This window comes from Hippopotamus amphibius, chromosome 1 (assembly GCF_030028045.1).
Source record: "Hippopotamus amphibius kiboko isolate mHipAmp2 chromosome 1, mHipAmp2.hap2, whole genome shotgun sequence".
Lineage (NCBI taxonomy): Eukaryota > Metazoa > Chordata > Mammalia > Artiodactyla > Hippopotamidae > Hippopotamus > Hippopotamus amphibius.
In genome coordinates this window covers 30,292,240-30,300,913 of record NC_080186.1, presented here as the reverse complement: position 1 = coordinate 30,300,913, position 8,674 = coordinate 30,292,240, and positions in this window count along the sequence as shown.

The window sequence follows — 8,674 nt, the reverse complement described above, 5'->3', positions numbered from 1 at the left end:
CTTGGTGATGTATGACTCTGCTTAGCTGAGGGGAGCAGGGGGAGGGGACCTGTCCTGCCCTCTAAGGGGAGAGCAGACACCAAACATGCTCTTCATTGGGGAGAACATCTGCCTTGGACTCCAAAAATAGGCTTCTCAGGATCCTGTCAAGACTGAAAGAGACATCCTGCCAACCCAACCTCCAACAACCCCACTGGGGTCCATGCTCAACTCAGCTTCAACTCCAAATCCCAGCTCCAGCCTCTGCCTCAGCCCCTGTGCCTCATGCCAACCTCAGCCCCAGCCTCCATCCCAGCCCCTCCAGGCACTCTCCTTTCTGCTTCAGTGCTAAGGTCCATTCCCATGCTATTTCCCCGGCATCCAGTGGAGTCAGTAGGACTATATGAGGTGGAGGAGGGGCAAAGAGGAGGGAGGGAGGGAGGAGCACCCAGAAATACCCATCAACCAAACCGTCAAAGCTGTTAATTTGAGAGAAGCCCAGAGGAAAAGGCTGAGAGCACACATGCTATCCCCTTCTCACCCACAGGCCTCCCCAGGCCAGCATCTGGGCACCCCATGCCCACCTTTTCCCAGATCTGGGGATTTAACTTCTCTCTATATACTCCCAGGCCACCAAGGGGTTATTGGGGTGGACTAGCCCCAGAGTCAAACTTGTATGGGGCTCCCAACAAAGGAGAACACGCTAAGATATCTTCAAGTGATATGTGTAATATTGTGTGACAAAGTCAGACCATGGGCTCCCGTTCAAACTGCTATATCAAGTTATTTGTACTGCTTGCTCCATCTCAGAGCCACTCCCCCCATCCTCAGTCCCCTGGGGACTTCAGGGAAAGATTCTCTTGAGATAACCTACTTGGCTATATCCACCTTGGTGAGGAAGAAGAGGCAGGACAGATAACACCCTTCAAGAATCATAGGATTGAGGGAGGGATAAATTAGGAGGTTGGGATTAACAGATACACACTACTATATATAAAACAGATAATCAACAAGGACCTACTGTATAGCACAGGGAACTCTACTCAACAATCTGTAATAACCTATGTGGGAGAAGAACCTGAGAAAGAATAGATACATGAATATGTATAACTAAATCACTTTGCCATACACCTGAAACTAACACAATATTGTAAATCAACTATACTCCAATATAAAATTTTGAAATTTTTTAAAAAGGAAAATGCTTTAGGACCTTCCCTAGCTTCTCAAAAAACAAAAAAAAACAAAAAACAGGGACTTCCCTGGTGGCGAAGTCGTTAACAACCTGCCTGCCAATGCAGGGGACACAGGTTCGAACCCTGGTCCTGGAAGATCCCACATGCCACAGAGCCTATGTGCTGGAATTACTAAAGCCCATGCACCTAGAGCCCATGCTTCCCAACAAGAGAAGTCACAATGAGAAGCTTGCGCACCACAACGAACAGGAGCCCTCGCTCTCTCCACAGCTAGAGAAAGCCCACGTATAACAACAAAGACCCAATGCGGCCATAAATAAATAAATAAACAAACAAACAAACAAACTTCCAAAAAAAAAAAGACATTATGCTGAGTGAAATAAGCCAGTAAAAAAAAAAAATCATAAGTGTGAGTGTATCCCTCTCCCCCCATCTCTCTGTATCTTGACTTTCCATCTGGGTACACATGTGTGTGTATAACTCTCACTGTGTGTGTGTGTGTGTGTGTGTGTGTGTGTGTGTGTGTGTGTGCGTGCACACGTGCGCCTCGCCTCCTCACCGAATGATATGTAGCTAATTCAGCTGATTAGAATAATTACACGACCCCCCCCCCCCACAAAGTCTTCCTTTTTCCTTTTGAAAGTAACACTCTGGCCCTGTGCTGGGGGGAGGGGGGAGGGTGTGGAGTGACTCCAGCCCCAGAAGAGGGCATAGGTCAAAGACAAGGCAGGGTAGGAGGCATTGCCCTCTACATGCACACACATGCGCCACCTATGCCCATGAACACATATGCGACACATGTGCGTGGATACACATGCGCACGCACACACACAGTGGAAGACACTTCATCCCTAATTAGAAAGAACCCATAAAGGGGATTTCTTGTCTCACTGCCCTTCATCCTCTGCGAGCCCCCTTGCTCACACTCATGCTCACACCCAATATAAGCACAGAGAGTTGAGTGAAGAGGAAGGGAAGAGAAAGACCAAAAGAAGAAGATAGGTGGAGACAGTGTGTGTGCTCAGAGTTCCTGGGGTGGGGGTGACAGGGTGCCCAGGGTGCACGGAGTGGGAGGGGAGCTTCGTGGCTTCCTCTCTTCCGCAGCCAGAGACCAAAGGTCAGCCCAGGCGACTCAGCCACGTGCGGTCCACCCACCCCCGCTGGGTCATGTGAGACCAGGACCAAAGCCTCGTCAACATGCCATTGTGCTCCAGGGCCCAGCCTTGTGCGGGAGGACGCAAGCCCCCTCCAGCCCCAGAGCAGTCTGTGCCCCTCCAGCACCTGCAGTCCCCTCCTGAGGGGACCCCCTCAGCCCCCACCTTGAGGACAAGCTGCCGGACGCTCAGGCTAGGCTCTCCTCTTTGGGGCCCTCCGTCCCCTTCTGAGAAAAGGGAAGGAATCAGCTTTCCACCTGCACTGAGAGTGCCTGGGGTGGGAGTGGTGAGCAGGGGGAGGAAGGGCCCTCTTTCTCATGTGCCCTCCAAGGGGTGCATCTACCACCCCATGCCACCCCCCTCCCTGCCCATTCCCCAAATACTCTGGAGGGGAGAGAGTGAAGCAGAGAGGGCCCAAGAGTTGCCCTGAAGGTCATCTTGCACGTCAGCATGGGGATGGGCCCCGGGGCCCCTTGCGCCCTGGCTCCCGGCCTGGACCACAACACAGGCTCCATTGACTCCTGGGCGCCCTCTTTCCCAAGATGCACGCAAAGCTGTGGGCTCGTGGTTCCGGCCCACGGGCCCCTGAGTCCCACAAGGCTCCATGGGGCCTGGCCTCACAGGGCCCACCCAGGAAAAGAGGCGAGAGCTGGCTGGTTGGACGGCGTGGGTGGATGCAGCTGCCAAGGGGCTGGCAGAAGAGAGGAAGAAAGAAGGGATGGACACTGCACCTACACAGAATCTCCTGGATCCGAGCTAATGGCCTTTGTGGCCAACCCCTAGGCCTTGCCCTACCCAGCCTGGAGTGGAGTCAAAGATCCCCAGTGCCCCCTCTATCCACCCCTAATCCCTGCTGACTCCTTGCAAAACAGGGACCTCTGCCCCCACGCTGAGACTAAACCTGGGGCAAAGCCACCCTGGCCCACCCTCTGTCTCCTACAAGGGAAGTCAGGTGGAGAAGGATGGTTGTGTCTGGGGGAGGGGGATCAGAGGAAAGCCAGGCTCCAGTAAGGGGAGGGCTGCCCCAGCAGGATGACAGAGAGATGATTAAACCCACAGAGAAGATTGATAAGAGAGCTAAACAGCTGCAGCTCTGCAAGGTGGGCTGGGGACAAATCTCATCTTGTCCTGGCGGCATTCAGAGCACTGGGGGGGCTGGGCCAGCCTGGCTGAGCTTGTGACCTACACAAGCTCCCCAGGGAAGAGATCGGGGCGGAGGAGTGCTGCTCCCACCTTCTTCCCCCACCCCCAGGCCTCTGACAATGACTTCCAGGACCCAGCCCCCACCCCTGCCAGCCCAAAGCTGCCTCCCCACTCGACACCCCTCTGCACCTAGGTAGCACACCCCTTCTCACCGGTGCCCCCTTTACCCACAGCATCTCTGCCACAGCTCTCACTCTCGTTATTATTAGATGTGATCTACAGCGGAAACGCTGAGTCAGACAAACCAAGACTCCCCAGGCAGAGGCAGTGGGAGAGGAGAGTCCAAGGGAGGTGGCCCTCTCGGGGCAGGGTTATCAGAAGACAGTGAGGAGACAGGGGTCCGGGATGAGCTAGAGGGTCATCTCTCCTGTTTCTCCTTTCTGTTCCAGGCCCAGGATCCTCACCTGGGTCTCTTGGATGTTCAGACCCCTTTTCTGATCCCAGCCCAGCTTTTCAGCCTCTGATCTTCCTCGACAAGTTGGAAGAATAGACCAGGGATCCAGAAGTCTTGACATTGAGGTGGTTCTGCTGGGCCGTTTCTTCATACCAGGGCTCATGGTCCAGAGATGGAAAGAGGCAAGAAAAGTACATGGCTGGGGTCCCAGCCCCCCACTCTGCAGCAGCAAGCATAGGCACCATGCGTTCATGTGGGCATCCAAAGGCACCAGGACACGTGGGGCACACGTTCCTGCTCCCACCTTGCGCTGAAGAGCTCTGGCAGGCAGGTCCATCTCTGCTCCCTAGGTCTCGGACTCGCCGGCAGGGAGGAACTGGGCATTGTTGCCAAAAATAAACATTCGCTCTCCCGTTCCCTGGCTCCCGGCTCCCGCTCATTAGGATGCGTGGCGTTTGGCTGCGGTCCCACACCTTGCAGCTCATTATAAATATGCAGTCGCTGCTGGCGCTACCCCAATCATCTCTGCAATCAGAGCTTTTAATTAGGTTAATTAAATTGTATCAAATCTCGCAGGGACGCAGTTCACTGATGCTGATGAGGCAGCCAAAACAGACCCCAGCTCCTCCGCTAATGAAGGCCGCTGCCTGCCTGCGCGGCAAGGGAGCCCGAGCGCATAATAAATGGACGCGTCCTCTGGGAGGAGCTGCTGCCCAGGCCCTGAGCTCTGGGGACCTGGCAGGGGTCTGCCTCCAGCCCACCGGGCTCCAGCTGCAGCAGAGACTCCCGCCCCGGGGGACCATCGCCTTCACTCAAGAACTAACCAGGGCAGCTCTGGGAGCCCAGGCAGGTGGGCAGGAGCAGGGCTCTGAGCACCTGCCACCCTTACATGGCAAACTTAAGCGTGCCCCCAAGACCCACTGGCTCCATCTGGGTTCCCTCTAACCCTCTCCCCCAGAAGGGCCCAACAAGGCCAGGACCCCATCCCCTACACAAACACAGACATGCACACACACCCCCACCCCTGCCACTGCCTCTCTGGATTGTCTTGTTAGCCAGGGAGGCCAGACCGAGACTACAAAGCTCATCCAGCCACTGTGGCCGGCCTAGTCTCCATCTGCCATGGAGGCCACCTGCCCCTGTCGGGGGTGGGCGTGGTTTATAATGCTACCAGCCAGTCGCGGTAGGGGGTGGTGCCCCCCAGTCGCCACATTCCAGATGGACCCTGCCTCTCCCCACCTACCACTCCACCACAGGAGTCCTCTCTGAGGGAGGGACACTTGCCCTCCGACCCCCTGGGATTAAATCAGCTAGAGATGTGAGATGGCCCCTCTTTCCCTAGCCCCTGCGCATCCCAAACCGGCTCCCTCAGTCCCCTGGCAATCCACAGCTGGCCACTGGGGACCACAGGTTCCAGAGCTAGAGGGCCCTACAAAGGTCCTCCCGTCTTTACGCAAGAAGGCAAGTGCTACCACCTCCAAAGGGACTGTCCCCAGCGCTCTACTCAGGCTGGTTCCAACCCCCTCCTCTTAACCCCTCCATCACTGGCCTCAGTGTTGCTGAGCAGCTGAGGAGAGAAGATGGGGAAATTTTCAGTGCTCTCGGGACATGTTGTTTCTGCTGTAGAAGCTGGTTTTTTTTGGTTTGGAAAGGTTTTTTTTTTTCCACCCAGTAATGTGAAAACATGAAACCTGAAACCAACCCCCCCACATTTGTCACCTCAGAGAGAAGCCTTTGGGGGAACTGGGAGAGAGCTGTAAATGAGTCAGGCTGATTCAGGGCAGGGGGGACTGCCCAGCTGCCTCCGGGGCACCACAATTTCATTAACACTTATGATCTGGGCTTGGCCATCAGGTGACAGACGACAGGAGGAAAGGAAAGGGCTTCCTTCCCACCCTCAACCCCAAACAGCAGTCCCCAGATAAACTCCTCTTGCTGAGAAACAGCTAGGTCCTTGGCTCTGTTTTGGACCAGGCTCTACCACCACCCTCTCAGCTGCTCCCCTCACATGAGAGAGGAAACGGCCATGGCCATTACCAGGGCCATTAAGGGACGCAAAAAGACTGGGCAGGGAGAACTAGGTACCAACTCCAGTTAGGACAGAGAAAGATTTGACAGCATTTCCCCAAAGTAACGATGATGGATCCAGGAATAAGGAACAGGGAGATTCCTTATAGGGAGTCTGAAGAAGCAGGAAAGATTTTTTCCCTCTGACCAGAGAAGTTAGGAAAGGAGAACAAGCAGAAGCATGAACCGGGCAGCTTCTGGAACCTCCTAACTCTACGCGCTGGACTTGGGAAAGGAAGCTCTGGCTCTTGGAGTTGTATACCTGCTCTCTGCTCCTTCCCTACACTTTCTGCTGAGACAGACCCAGGGAGCTGGGGGGCAGTGGGGAGCCCTGCCAGCTGGGAGGGCCCATGACCTGGCTGGCAAAAGAGAACGCACCCTCTGACCCCAGGAGGCAGCTGCACAAGAAACCTGCCAGCTCAGCCCCAAGACAAGCCCCAAGACGGTATTTCAGGTCCTCCGACTCCTTCTGGGGCTTGGGCCAGGACTCCCACCCAGGCTTTGGCCCGCCGTTCCCCGACACCCCGTGCATGAGGCTCTGTGAACCGACACTGGGAGAGCTTGAGGAGGAAGGGAGGCCAGCACCATACACCCACTCGCCTCTCTGTCTCAAGTCCCAACAGGCCCTGGCCTCACCGGCCTCCGCAGGTAGGCAGAGTGAGTCTGCATCTGCTGGCTGCCTCCCCTGCTGGAGGCCGTGCAGCTCTAATTGTTCGCTGCCCCACAGCCAGCAGCATGGGGAGAGAATGAGCCGGAAACAGAGACTCAAAACTGCACGTGGCGAGACCCCACCATGTCTCGGTGGAACCACCCTCTTGGACGACCCGGGGCTCCAACACAGGCTTCCTCCATGATCCTCACTAGAAACGTGCAGGGAAAAGCCCTTTTTTTTTTTTTTTTTTTTTTCCACGCAACCACACCGTTTATTGCTGTGCTATCTGGGGGGACACTGTGCAAATGCCCAAGTGCACTGATGGTGGGGGGAGTGTCTGACTCCCGGGAAAAGCCCTTTTCTGCCCAGTCCTTTCGGGGCCACACTTAGCTCAAGCTAGGGGAGCTGGGGTGGAGAAAATCTTTTTTCACAAGAGCTCTCCCATGTGGCATTAAATTCAATAAACAAATGCATACTAAGCACCTATGGAGTACTGGGCACTTTCGACACCAGCACCCTGAGAGCTAACCCTAGCGAAGGGGCAGCAGCTCCACCTACTGGACCCTTTCCCACCCTGTTACCAGGAATCGGTTCAGTAAAAGATTTTTTTCAGAAGTACAGCTAAGGCCTGACACTCTCCTGCTTCAATCAAAAGGGTCCTAAGAGGTGGCCACCGACTAAGACTGAGCGGGGCTGCTCAGTCCTCTGCTGGAGAGTCCTGGGTCTTCCATGTAACCTGTGTAGCTGCTGCTTTGGAGACTTGGTGTGCACAAGAGACCTGAACCACATGTGCTATGCCAAGAGACATGCTCTCAGCCTCTGCATGCTGCCACATCCCCCTGGCCACAGCTAGAGCAGGATGCCACCAAAAGCCCAAAACACCCCCTGGACCTGGAGGGGTGGGTCCTAAAGAAACAATAGTCTCTCTCTTTCCCAAGCAAGGAGCCAGGAGCCCGAGGTTCCACGGGCACCAAAACGTCAAAGCCCTTGGCCTATTTTCAGGACCCATGAGGCTGGAGCCTCTTGGGTTAATCACAGGGGCAGCCAATCTCTTCCCTGAGAATCCCTGGGCCTCAGAGACAGCCTTTAGTTTAAGAGGCGCTCAGGACCCCTGGGTTTATCCCCTAACACTGAGTGCTCTGATTACTTCTACCCTGGAACTTACACACTCAGAGGATGGACCTTCCTGCTCCATTTGGCCTCTGCACCTACATATCATGTGAGGACTTGTGGGTATGCCATCTACGTACATGAAATCTAGTGGTGTGTTCGTGAAGGGTGTGCAGATGTGCACACACCTGTGTTTATGAAGCCTGAAGAGTTGGTACCTTGGGCATCTATTAACCTGAGAGCCTATAAAGCGTGTGCACCTTTGTGTGGGTATGAGCTTCCTGTGAAGGCGTTTAGGTATACTCCCCACCCTCCTCCCACCTCCCCCTGCAGCATGGGCAAGGGAGTCAAAGCAGCAGTATCAAGACGTTTTGCCCCAGGAACCGACGGCTGCTTGATCTGTTAGCGTCTCTGTCCAACACCCATGTGATGAGTCCCTTTCCTGACTCAGATCTCCAGTCTCCAGACACCTCTGTCATAAGACTATCAACAATTACTTAGCTCAGCACCTTCCCAGACTGGAAAGCACTTCCTTCCTGAAGGTAAAAGCTGCTAGCTTCTAGTCCCCTGGCTTTCTTCCCGCTTTCCAGGGCCCCCAGCTCTGAATCCCACTGAGTACACCCTGAGGAAACAGGCTTTCATTTTAGGATTTGTATAAGAACATAACAGTCATGGAAATTTATTGTTTTAACAATTTTTCTTTTTTTAATCTTTGAAATCCATGTGGAGCGCTCCCCCTCCAGGGGGTGAGCTATAAGCAAGCCTCCCAGCATCCTGCTCCTCCCACATCTGCTCTAAGCATGCTCAGCCCTGTCCTGACTGGCCCTGGCCTACCATCCCGATATGGGCAGGGAAGGAAAGGGTGAGACTCCGGGAAGTCTGTGTGTCAGCCGCACATACCCTGGGGTCTCTATTTCCA